This window comes from Mus caroli, chromosome X, assembly GCF_900094665.2.
Source record: "Mus caroli chromosome X, CAROLI_EIJ_v1.1, whole genome shotgun sequence".
Taxonomy (NCBI): domain Eukaryota; kingdom Metazoa; phylum Chordata; class Mammalia; order Rodentia; family Muridae; genus Mus; species Mus caroli.
The window spans coordinates 107,510,240-107,523,931 of record NC_034589.1 but is presented as its reverse complement, the minus strand read 5'-3'; positions in this window follow the sequence as shown (position 1 = coordinate 107,523,931).

Genomic DNA, 13,692 nt, shown 5'->3' with positions numbered 1-13,692 from the left:
TTAAGGATGCTGAACATTTTTTCAGGTGCTTCTCAGCCATTCGGTATTCCTCAGGTGAGAATTCTTTGTTTAGCTCTGAGCCCCATTTTAATGGGGTTATTTGATTTTCTGGAGTCCGGCTTCATGAACTCTTTGTATATATTGGATATTAGTCCCCTATCAGATTTAGGATTGGTAAAAATACTTTCCCAATTTGTTGGTGGCCTTTTTGTCTTATTGACAGTGTATTTTGCCTTACAGAAGCTTTGCAATTTTATGAGGTTCCATTTGTCAATTCTTGATCTTACAGCACAAGCCATTGCTGTTCTGTTTAGGAATTTTTGCCCGGTGCCCATATCTTCAAGGCTTTTCCCCACTTTCTCCTCTATAAGTTTCACTGTCTCTGGTTTTACGTGGAGGTCTTTGATCCACTTAGACTTGAGCTTTGTACAAGGAGATAAGAATCTATCAATTCTCATTCTTCTACATAACTGCCAGTTGTGCCAGCATCATTTGTTAAAACTACTGTCTTTTTTCCATGGATGGTTTTAGCTCCCTTGTCAAAAATCAAGTGACTAGAGGTGTGTGGATTCATTTCTGGTTCTTCAATTCTATTCCATTGATCTACCTGTCACTGTACCAGTACCATGCAGTTTTTATCACAATTGCTCTATAGTACAGCTTAATGTCAGGCATGGTGATTCCACCAGAGGTTCTTTTATTGTTGAGAAGAATTTTTGCTATTCTAGGGTTTTTTTTTTTTTATTCCAGATGAATTTGCAAATTGCCCTTTCTATCTCAATGAAGAATTGAGTTGGGATTTTGATGGAGATTGCATTGAATCTGTTGACTGCTTTCAGCAGGATAGCCATTTTTTACTATAGTAATCCTGCCCATCCATGAGCATGGAAGATCTTTCCATCTTCTGAAATCGTCTTCAATTTTTTTCTTCAGAGACTTGAAGTTCTTATCATAAAGATCTTTCTCTTCCTTACTTAGAGTCACACAAAGGTATTTTATATTATTTGTGACTATTGTGAAGGGTGTTGTTTTCCTAATTTCTTTCTCAACCAGTTTATACTTTGTGTAGAGAAAGGTCATTGATTTGTTTGAGTTAATTTTATATCAAGCTACTGCATTGAAGCTGTTTATCAGGTTTACGATTTCTCTGGTGGAATTTTTGGGGTCACTTATATATACTATCATATCATCTGCAAATAGTGATATTTTGCCTTATTTTTTTTCCAATTTGTATCCCTTTGATCTCCTTTTGTTGTATAATTGCTCTGGCTAGGATTTCTAGTACTATATTGAATAGGTAGGGGAAAGTGGGCAGCCTTGTCTAGTCCCTGATTTTAGTGGGATTGCTTTGAGTTTCTCTCCATTTAGTTTGATGTTGGGTACTGGTTTGCTATATATTGCTTTTTTAATGTTTAGGTGTGGGCCTTGAATTCCTGATCTTTCCAAGACTTTTATCATGAAGGTGTGTTAGATTTGTCAAATGCTTTCTCAGCATCTAACAAGATGATCATGTGGATTTTGTCTTTGAGTTTTTTTTATATAGTGGATGACATTGATGGATTCCATATATTGAACCATCCCTGCATCCCTGGGATGAAGCCTACATGGTCATGATGGGGATGACTGTTTTGATATGTTCTTGGATTCGGTTTGATAGGATTTTTATTGAGTATTTTTGCATGGATATTCATAAGGGAAATTGGTCTGAAGTTCTCTTTCTTTGTTTGATCTTTGTGTGGTTTAGGTATCAGGGTAATTGTGGCTTCATAGAATGAATTGGGAACCTTCAGTTTCTATTTTGCAGAGTAGTTTGAGGAGAGTCGGAATTAGATTGAAGATCTGATAGAACTCTGTAGTAAACCCATTTCGTCCTGGGCTTTTTTTGGTTGGGAGACTATTGATGACTGCTTCTATTACTTTAGGGAAAATGGGACTGTTTAGATCATTAATCTGAACCTGATTTAACTTTGGTACCTGGTAACTGTCTAGGAAGTTGTCCATTTCATCCAGGTTTTCTAGTTTTGTTGAGTATAGCCTTTGGTAGTAGGATCTGATGATGTTTTGGATTTCCTCAGATTCTGTTGCTATGTCTCATTTTTCATTTTTGATTTTGATATTTAGGATACTGTCCCTGTGCCCTCTAGTTAGTCTGGCTAAGGTTTATCTATCTTGTTGATTTTCTCAAAGAATAGGTCCTTGTTTGTTTGATTCTTTGAATAGTTCTTTTTGTTTCCACTTGGTTGATTTCAGCCCTGAGTTTGATTATTTCCTGCCATCTACTCCTCTTGGGTGAATTTTCTTCCTTTAGTTCTAGAGCTTCTAGGTGTCTTGTCAGGCTACCAGTGTATGCTCTCTCTAGTTTCTTTTTGGAGGCATTCAGGGCTATGAGTTTTCCTCTTAGGACTGCCTTCATTGTGTCCCATAGGTTTGGGTATGTTGTGGCTTCATTTTAATTAAACTCTAAAAAGTCTTTAATTTCTTTCTTTATTTCATCCTTAACCAAGGAATCATTGAGTAGAGTGTTGTTCAGTTTCCACGTGAATTGGCTTTCTAATATTTATGTTGTTAATGAAGATAAGCCTTAGTCCCTGGTGATCAGATAGGATGGATGGAATAATTTCAATATTTTTGTATCTCTGGAGGCCTGTTTTGTGACCAATTATATGGTCAATTTTGGAGGAGTTACCATGTGGTGCTGAGAAGACGGTACATCCTTTTGTTTTAGGATAACATGTTCTATAGATATCTATTAAATCCATTTGTTTCATAACTTCTGTTAGTTTCACTGTGTCCCTGTTTAGTTTCTGTTTCCAGGATCTGTCCATTGATGAGAGTGAGGTGTTAAAGACTCCCACTATTATTGTGTGAGGTGTAATAAGTGCTTTGAGCTTCACTAAAGTTTCTTTAATGAAAGTGGTTGCCCTTAATTGAGAGTTCATCTTGGTAGAATTTAACTTTGATAAGTATGAAGTGTCCCTCCTTGTCTTTTTTGAAAACTTTGGGTTGGAAGTCAATTTTATTCGATATTAGAATGACTACTCCAGCTTGTTTCTCCGGGCCATTTGCTTGGAAAATTGTTTTCCAGCTTTTCACTCTGAGGTAGTCTCTGTCTTTTTCCCTGAGGTGGGTTTCCTGTAAGCAGAAAAATGTTGGGTCCTTTTTGCATAGCCAGTTTATTAGTCTATGTCTTTTTATTGGGGAATTGAGTCCATTGATATTAAGAGAAATTAAACTAATTGTTGCTTCCTATTGTTGGTTTTTTGTTTTTGCTGTTGTTGATGTTAAAGTTGGGATTCTGTTCTTGTGGCTGTCTTCTTTTAGGTTTGTTGAAGGACTACTTTCTTGCTTTTTCTAGGGTATAGTTTCTGCCATTGTGATGGTGTTTTCCCTTTATTATCCTTTAAAGGGCTGGATTTGTGGAAAGATATTGTGTGAATTTGTTTTTATCATGGAATATCTTGGTTTCTCCATCTAGGGTAATTAAGAGTTTTGCTGGGTATAGTAGCCTGGGCTGGAATTTGTGTTCTCTTAGTGTCTGTATAACATCTGTCCAGGCTCTTCTGGCTTTCATAGTCTTTTGTGAGAAGTCTGGTGTAATTCTAATAGGACTGCCTTTATATGTTACTTGACCTTTTTCCCTTACTGCTTTTAATATTCTATCTTTATTTAGTGCATTTGTTGTTCTGATTATTATGTGTTGTGAGGAATTTCTTTTCTGGTCTAGTCTATTTGGAGTTCTGTAGGCTTCTTGTATGTTCATGGGCATCTCTTTCTTTAGGTTTGGGAAGTTTTCNTCTATAATTTTNTTGAAGATATTTGCTGGCCCTTTAAGTTGAAAATCTTCATTCTCATCTAGTCCTATTAACAGTAGGTTTGGTCTTCTCATTGTGTCCTGTATTTCCTGGATGTTTTGAGTTAGGATCTTTTTGCATTTTGCATTTTCTTTGATTGTTGTGCCGATGTTCTCTATGGAATCTTCTGCACCTGAGATTCTCTCTTCCATCTCTTGTATTCTGTTGCTGATGCTCACATATATGGTTCCAGATTTCTTTCCTAGGGTTTCTATCTACAGAGTTGTCTTACTTTGGGTTTTCTTTATTGTTTCTACTTCCCTTTTTATGTCTTGGATGATTTTGTTCAATTTCATCACCTTTTGGTTGTGTTTTTCTGTAGCTCTTTAAGGGATTTTTGTGTTTCCTCTTTAAGGGCTTCTACCTCTTTAGCACTGTTCTCCTGTATTTCTTTAAGTGAGTTATTAATGCCCTTCTTGATGTCGTCTACCAGCATCATGTGATATGATTTTAACCCAGAGTCTTGGTTTTCGGTTGTGTTGGGGTATCCAGGACTGGCTGAGGTGGGAGTGCTGTGTTCTGGTGAGTGGTCTTGGTTTCTGTTAGTAAGATTCTTATGTTTGCCTTTGTCCATCTGGTAATCTCTGGAGGTAGTTGTTATAGTTGTTGCTGGTTGGAGCTTGTTCCTCCTGTGATTCTGTTAGCCTCTATCATCAGACCTGGGAGACTAGCTCTCTCCTGAGTCTCAGTGGTCAGAGTACTCTCTGCAGGCAAGCTCTTCTCTTGCAGGGAAGGTACACAGAGGTCTGGTGTTCAGACCTGCCTCCTGGCTGAAGATGAAGGTCAGAAACGGGCCTGTCCCAGATGTGTTGCCTCTGCAGTTTGCATGCTCACCTGTGCAGACTGGTCTCCAAGGGACATGGGACACAAGATGCCTCTCTCACCTGCTTTGGTGGTCATAGCCCTCTTGGATGGACACCTCTTCTCTGGCAGGGAAGTTTCTGGGATGTCTGGAGCCTGAAAAGTGATCTGTTCCAGAAACTGTGTTGCTTCTGTGGGTCCCAGAAGCCGTGTCACTTCTGTAGTCTGCACTCTTACCTGTGCAGACTAGTCTCTGAGGGATACAGGAACCACGATGGCTAGCTCATCTGTTCAGGCAGTCAGAGGTCTCCCTGTCTGACACCTCTCCTCTGTTGGGGAAAGTGCCTGGATGTCTGGAGCCCGAAATGGGATCTGGCCTAGAAGCTGTGTGGCTTCTTCAATCTGCTTCTCACCCTTAGCAGTCGGAGAGCTGACCTGCTCATACTGGTCTCAGAGGGACCTGGGACCCAAGATGGCTCCCTGACCTGTTCCTATTTCAAATCTTTCAAGAGAACTGCTTTGAATTCACTTCACAAAAAGCATGGGAATTCTTTTCTTTTCTCTTCTTCTTCTTCTTCTTCTTCTTCTTCTTCTTCTTCTTCTTCTTCTTCTTCTTCTTCTTCTTCTTCTTCGTTTTTAAATTTTTCTTTTTTTTCCCTTTTTCCCCCCTTAGATATTTTCTTTATTTACATTTCAAATGCTATCTGAAAGTTCCCTATACCCTCCCCCTGCCCTGCTCCCCTACTCACCCACTCCTACTTCTTGGCTCTGGTGTTCCCCTGTACTGGGACATAAAGTTTGCAATACCAAGGGGCCTTTCTTCGCAATGCTGGCCGACTAGGCTATCTTCTGCTACATATGCTACACAAGCATCAGCCACCAAACCCAGACACTACGGAATATGCCAGCACGATTTTGCTGAAGGGACCCTGATATAGCTGTCTTGTATGAGGCTATGCCAGTGCCTGGTGAATACAGAAGTGGATGCTCACAGTCATCTATAGGATGGAACACAGGGCCCCCCCTGGAGAAGCTAGAGAAAGCATTCAAGGAGCTGAAGGGGTCTGCAACCCTATATGTGGAGCAACAATATGAATTCTTTTCTTTTTAAATTCCTTTGTGCATTTGTTTCATTTTTTAGACACAATTTCTACATGTAGCCTAGGCTCTCATGGAACTCCCAATCTACCCCATTATTTAAATCTATTAATTTTTGCTTTCATCCATCCTTTTATGTTAATATTTTGTCATTTTTGTCAATAAGCTGACATGTACAGGATGTATACATGATACTATAATTTTGTTTTATTTTTCCCATTTAATATTAGAGCTATTTAACATTGTTATGCATTTACTGTTTTTATTCTCCATACATTTAATTTGTTATATATTTCCTCCCATTTTCCATACAATTTTTTAGTTCATGAAATAGTGCACATATTTTTCTTTTTGTATTGTAACAGATAGTTATAATGAAACACTTTTTGTATGCTGCATCATTCTATATCCAATTATCATTTATTTAGGTGAGAATAGTGCAGTGTTTTGTCATATGGAAATATTTATGAAACCAATTTTATTTTCATTTGTATCACTGGGAGTATTTGTCTTATGACACAAGTTCTTCTCTTTCGATATAATGGTACATACCCTCATTCCCAGAACTTGGAAGCAAATTTTATGTTTAAGAACAGTCTCAGATACACAGGAGTAAAGATCCAGCTCAGTGGTAAAAACCTCTGAGTTTAAACAATTCTTAGCAATGGGAAGAGAAAAATGCATCTTCTGAAATATTCATATATAATATCTTATAACTTAGTATTATATGATTATAATATTTTATAACATATATATTAATGCATTTCATTCATGTGTAGCTATTATGTAAGTAGTGTGAAGTTAGTCTCTACCTGTATTTTCTGCTAATATGTATCCAGTAGGTCCCAAGCAAATTTAAATATTGCATAATTGTTGTGAGCTCTTTTAATAAAGATTAAGTCTTATCATTCTTGTTCACTTATCTTTTCAATGCTGTTACAATATTTCCTACCTTATACAATCCTGGATATGGTTGACTATTGGTTTATTTAATGCCAATAAAATATGTATTTCAAATGTTATGGCTAAAGATTGAGGAAAATGGTATTTAGGATCAGTGGTTATATTATCTGCTTTTGAGCCAAATTAAAATGATTTCTCTTTTTCATTTTCTTAAATTGTCACCATTAGAATAAAATAAATTCAGTTGGAAATTAATAATGAAACCCTAAAGAAAAACCATGTGGGAATTCTTCCTTAAGTCACATAAGTACCACATAATCTCTCATTTTCTAAATTCCTTAAAGTGTGTAAGTATACAGAAGCTAAAATGTTTTCTAAGCAAAAAGACTTGTTCAACAAGCTTTCTTAAAATAGTAGGGAAATATTTCACCTTTGTTTGTGAGCTTCTCACATTGTGTACTCAAAAACCTTGATGAAAATTTCCTTCACACTATTCTCTCTGCAAGTCAGATACATTTGTTTTAATTCTATTCTCTGGCACTTCTTTTTTGTTAACCATAAAAAAATAGCAACTTTGGCAGTTTTTTCTGATAGTATAGAGTATAATGCCTCAGGAAAAATGATTAAAGCAGCTTATGCTCTAAATTCATTTTACAGGCATCATTAAAGAAGGAACCAAACAAACCATGACACTGCATAGTAATAAAGCTTTGACAAGTGAAGTCTCACAAGCTTTGCAGACCAACATCTGTATTTGTGAATCTGTTTTAATTATAAATCTTTTCACCTGACTTTAAGGAAATATTATGAAAAGTAAATGGGAAATCTATGCTTTAGTCAATGTGTTAATTAATACAAATAAATTACCATTTACTTGTATAATGGTAAAGGATTTTTTTTCATATTTTCTTGATCAATATATAAAACAATAAAATTGTACCACTTACCTACTGGTTTTACATGAACATAGTTTAAAGAGTTTGTGTATGTTTAACTTCATGATTTTATGTGAATGCACACTCCATTTATATAAACTACCATGTTCATAATTTTTAAATGTTTTATTTATTTACATTCAAAATATTGACCCCTACTTGGTCCCCCCTTGAATAGTTCTTTACCCTTCTCTTTGCCTCTGAAAGAGTGCTCCTCTACTCATCCACCCACCACTCTCACCCACTGAGCAACCCCCACCTCATCACCACAACCATATATACTTTCCCAAGTGTCTACCAGATTAGGTGCATTCTCTCCAGCTGAGGCCATACAAGGCAGTCCTCTGCTACATATGTGCCAGGGGTCATAGACCAACCCATGTACACTCTTTGGTATCCTAGGCTCTGGGAGCTCCCATGGGTCTGACTTAGTTGATACTGTTAGTCTTTCTATGAAATTGCCATCTCCTACAAGCTCCTTCATTCCTTCCCTTAACTCTTTCATAGGGTTTCAAAATAACATACATCACTATCCAAGCTAGACACTATCTTCAGGTAAAAGGAAAGACAGAGGTATTCCAAGAAAATGAGAATTAAAAAAGGATCAGACATGGCTATTCTCATATCTGACAAAGAAAAAAGTGTGAAGTAGTGAGGATAGTTACTCATTAAGAAAAAATCCACTACAGGGATATCACAATGCTAAATATATAAACATAAGTTTCAGCTACAATAAATTTCATAAAATAAACATAATTAAACATAAATCTACATACTAAACCTAACATAGTTATAGTGAGTTACATAAATATCCCACTGTCACCAATAAGAACATTAATTGGATAGAGAATAAACAATGTTAAATGATATTAAAAACCAAATATACTTAATAGACATCTTCAGAACATGCCATCCCCCACCTCATCATCACAAACAGTAAAGAGTCCACATTCTTCCCAGTAGCCCAGGAATTTTTCTTAAATCAACCACATTACCATGTTGTTCAAGCATGCCTCAATGAACATAAGAAAATAGAAATATCACACTAAAATCTGTCTAACAATAATGAGGTAAGACTAAACATAAACAGCAATAAAAACTTCAGAAAATACATAAACTCATGGAAACTAAAACGTACTACTACAGAGCTAAACAGATAATTTTTTTTCTTTTGTTTCTCTTGGATATTTTCTTTATTGACATTTCAAATGGTATTCCCTTTGCCAGTGCCCGCCATCCAGAAACCTCCTATCCCATCGCTCCTCCCCCTGCTTCTGTGATGGTGTTACCCCACCCAATTCCTGCCTCCCCACCATCAAATTCCCCTACACTGAGGCATCCAGCGAAACTTCACAGGACCAAGGGTCTCTCCTCCCATTGATGCCTGACAAGGCCATCTTCTGCCACATATGCAGCTGGAGCTGTCAGTCCCGCCATTTGTACTCTTTGGTTGGTGGCTTAGTCTCTGGGAGCTCGGGGGCGGGGACTCGTTAGTTCTTACTGTTGTTCTTCCTATAGGGTTGCAAACCCCTTCAGCTTCTTTAGTCCTTTCTCTAACTCCTCCATTGGGAACCCTGTGCTCAGTCCAATGGTTGGCAGCAAACATCCACATCTGTTTTTTTCAGGCTCTGGCAGAGCCTCTCAGGAGACAACTATATCAGGCTCCTTTCAGCAAGCACTTCTTGGCATCCACAATAGTGTCTGGGTTTGGTAACTGTATACTGGATGGATCCCCAGGGAGTGCAGTCTCTGGATGGCCTTTCCTTCAGTCTCTGCTCCACACTTTGTCTCCATATTTGCTCCCCTTTTTAAGAAGGACCAAAGTACACACACTTTGGTCTTCCTTTTTCTTGAGCTTCATGTGGTCAGTGAATTGAATCTTGAGTATTCTGAGCTTTGGGGATAATATCCACATATCAGTGAGTACATATCATGTGTGTTCTTTTGTGATTGGGTTACCTCACTAAGGATAATACTTTCAAGAACCTTCACATAAAACCAGATACACTAAAACTTATAGAGCGAAAGTGGTGAAGAGCCTTGAACACATGGGCACAGGGGAAAATTTCCTGAACAGAAAATTCCTGGCTTATGCTCTAAGATCAGGAATTGTCAAATGAGACCTCATAAAATTGCAAAGATTCTGTAATTCAAAGGAGACTGTCAATAAGACAAAACAACAACCAATTCCAGATTACGAAAAGATCTTTACCGATCCTATATCCCATTTTGAAGAGGGTTATTTGATTCTCTGAAGTCTACCTTCTTTGTGGGGAGCGGGTGTGGCGGCAATCCCAAAGGCGCCAGGGACTACAGCTAAGTTGTATGACTTGCACCTGACTTCCTCATATAAACCACAAACATCGTGAGAGCTGCGCAGGTGTACCAGGTTACTGGCGAAGCCATTTTGTTGGAGATATGCCCCTGCTGCCCTGATTAGCTGAAGCTGTGTACCTGGTGAGGTGATGTGGCCTGCTGTGAGTGGATGGGAACTGATAGTATATAAGAGTGAGAGGCCCAAGGCTCGGGGTCTTTCACCAACACAGTCAATGCTCTCCCAATAAACGTGTGCAGAAGGATCCTATTGTGGTGTCTTTCTTGCTGGCGAGTCAGACGTCCCACACTTCTTGAATTCTTTCTATATATTGGATATTAGCCATCTATTGGATATAGGCACCCCAACAAACCCGAAAAGCTAGACCCGGATTTAAAAGCATATCTCATGATGATGGTAGAGGACATCAAGAAGGACTTTAATAACTCACTTAAAGAAATATAGGAGAACACAGCTAAACAGGTAGAAGACCTTAAAGAGGAAACACAAAAATCCCTTAAAGAATTGCAGGAAAACACAACCAAACAGGTGATGCAATTGAATAAAATCGTCCAAGACCTAAAAAGGGAAGTAGACACAATAAAGAAAACCCAAAGTAAGGCAACGCTGGAGATGGAAACCCTAGGAAAGAAATCTGGAACTATAGATGCGAGCACCAGCAACAGAATACAAGAGATGGAAGAGAGAATCTCAGGTGCAGAAGATTCCATAGAGAACATCGGTACAACAATCAAAGAAAATACAAAAGGCAAAAAGATCCTAACTCAAAACATCCAGGAAATTCAGGACACAATGAGAAGACCAAACCTAAGGATAATAGGACTAGATGAGAATGAAGATTTTCAACTTAAAGAACCAGCAAATATCTTCAACAAAATTATAGAAAAAAACTTCCCGAGCCTAAAGAAAGAGATGCCCATGAACATGCAAGAAGCCTACAGAATTCAAATAGACTGGACCAGAAAAGAAATTTCTCCCGATACATAATAATCAGAACAACAAATGCACTAAATAAAGATAGAATATTAAAAGCAGTAAGGGANAAAGGTNAAGTAACATATAAAGGCAGGCCTATCAGAATTACACCAGACTTTTCACCAGAGACTATGAAAGCCAGAAGATCCTGGACAGATGTTATACAGACCCTAAGAGAACATAAATGCCAGCCCAGGCTACTCTACACAGCAAAACTCTCAATTACCATAGATGGAGAAATAAATACATTTTAAAAAGGAAAAATAATAACGGTTGAATCGGACTTTCTATGTTTAGGAAATTAAGATTAATAGAATCAACATTTTAGAGAATTGTTGGTACAGAATGAATATTTCTCTTTTGATTGTAAGTCTGGTGTTCTTTACAATATGAGACTTTTATCTTGAGAATTAACATGTATGCATAATTTGGAGAACAGAAAATTTTCAGTAGGACTTTAATGGATTGATATAAGGATTTTTCTTCTAAACTCTAACAAAATCTGTGTGTTTGTTGCATGTAAATCTTTCCAATAATCACAATATGCTTATTTTATATATGCAGTAAAACAAATTTATCTTGTTCCCTTAAGTGTTTCACAGATATGTTAGGTACTTCCTACATAAACATTTTATAATAGCCAATGAACTTTTGCTCAGTCTCCATGTCATCTTCAGAAATTTTTTTTTATTTTTTATTTTTTTATTTATTAGGTATTTACTTCATTTACATTTCCAATGCTATCCCAAAATTCCCTTATACCCTCCCCTCCACACTCCCCTCACCACCCATCCCCACTTCTTGGCCCTGGTGTTCCCCTGTACTAAGGCATATAAAGTTTGCAAGAGAGAGGGGCCTCTCTTTCCAATGATGGCTGACTAGGCCATCTTCTGATACATATGCAGCTAGAGACACGAGCTCTGGGGAGTACTGGTTAGTTCATATTGTTGTTCCACCTATAGGGTTACAGACTGCTTTAGCTCCTTGGGTAGTTTATTGGATGCATCTTCAGAAAATTTAACATGAGAAAGTAGACTTATTAAAAAATTGTAATAATGAACTTGAAACAATTCTATTCAGAAGGATACAAAGTATGCTATAATTATTGTAAAGGACTAGATATCAAATCATATAAATATTAATAGCATAGACTTTAGAATATCTTGAAAGAATAACATGAGCCAAGATTTCCAATGGAGATTGACATTTGTACAATACAAAACCATATCTGTAATCATACTTGGGGACTGGATTTTATATTCTTTAAAACCTCTTATAAGTAACATTTATCAAATAAGGCAAATATTGTCAATTTGTACATTTTCATTCTTATTCTATGGACTCAGGAATTGTTTCAGTAAAATAATCATATTGAAAAGGTAAAATATATACTGTAGCATGTAATTATTAAATATCAATCCATGCTATGTCCAGCTACACACCAGCAATGGTGGTCTCTCCTGCCCCCATGGTTCCTGTGGCTAGCTGGTCACTTTGCTCTTCCGAGGCCAATGACCCCTTGTGGCTATCTGGCAGAAAGCAGGCTGCCACTTGCACAATTACCCTTAACACCATAAAATGAAAACTCCAGAGACTTGTAATTTATCAGCCAGAGTTATATGAGTAAATCCTCAACCCTCAAAATGCCCACACAAAGAACTTAAAACTTAATTGATATAAATACAAGCTGCACACCTAGGTGGGGCAAATGTATCCTACATTACTCTATTGCCTTTCTATGATTTCTATAGCTACTTGTGGCTCTTTCAGGCCACATGCGTCTGGTTCATCTTGTTCCTCCATCTTCTCTTCATCCCCAGTCTCATCTTTTGCCCCCCATCCGTCTCTCCCCTCTCTAAAACTTTCAGCTCTGCTCCTTCCTTCTGCTGCCCAATCAAAGGCTCTAGCCTTAACTGACTAAGATTTCACCTGACCACACCTGAATATGGGCACTTTTCAGTGAGCAGAACATACAAACAGCAATCCACAACACATATCACAACTAAGAGGATACATTTAACATTTTTATTGATGAGTCTTATAGAAAAAAGTAGTAGACCCCATAAATAGTAGTTTATGCAAGTTAGTGCCTAGGTGGCAAATTTTTGAGTCAACCATAAATGTTTTTCATTTTTACTAAATTATTAATTTGCAAGTATAAAATGAACATGTATGAAAATGAATTAAGTACATTTATTAATGAGTAAACTAGAAACATATATACCTGCTTAAAAGAAGAATTTAAAGAAAAGACAATAAAGAATGATAGAATAATTTTACTAATGTGTAGATACTGAGTATGTCATTTGTGAAAATGAAATAAAGTATATGAATTTTTCTTCTCTATGACAAATAAAGATATTTTGTCAGATTAAATTTGTTTCCATAACTTAAAGGTGTATCTACCTTACTATCATTAATTTACAGATAAATTTTAACCCTAGTCAGTCACAGTTAATATTCCTTTTAACTTAAATAGCTCACCAGAAAGATTGGTCATTTCTACTTTCAACTCTAGACCAATTTTAAATCATTTATTTCCTCAAATGTTAAGTGTCTTTTCTATATATCTTGTTATAAATATATTCTCATATTATAACTCTCTTAATACATTAGTATTATTCACATGTCAGATCCTAAAACATCTAGGTGTGACCTTTACTGTGTACTATTAGTGCCTATATTGTAGAAATATTTATTCTCTCTTTCTTTTTTTTTTTTTTTTTTTTTTTTTTTTTTATTACATATTTTCTCTGTATAAGGTGAGAACAGGCTTTAAAAAACAATTCTGTTA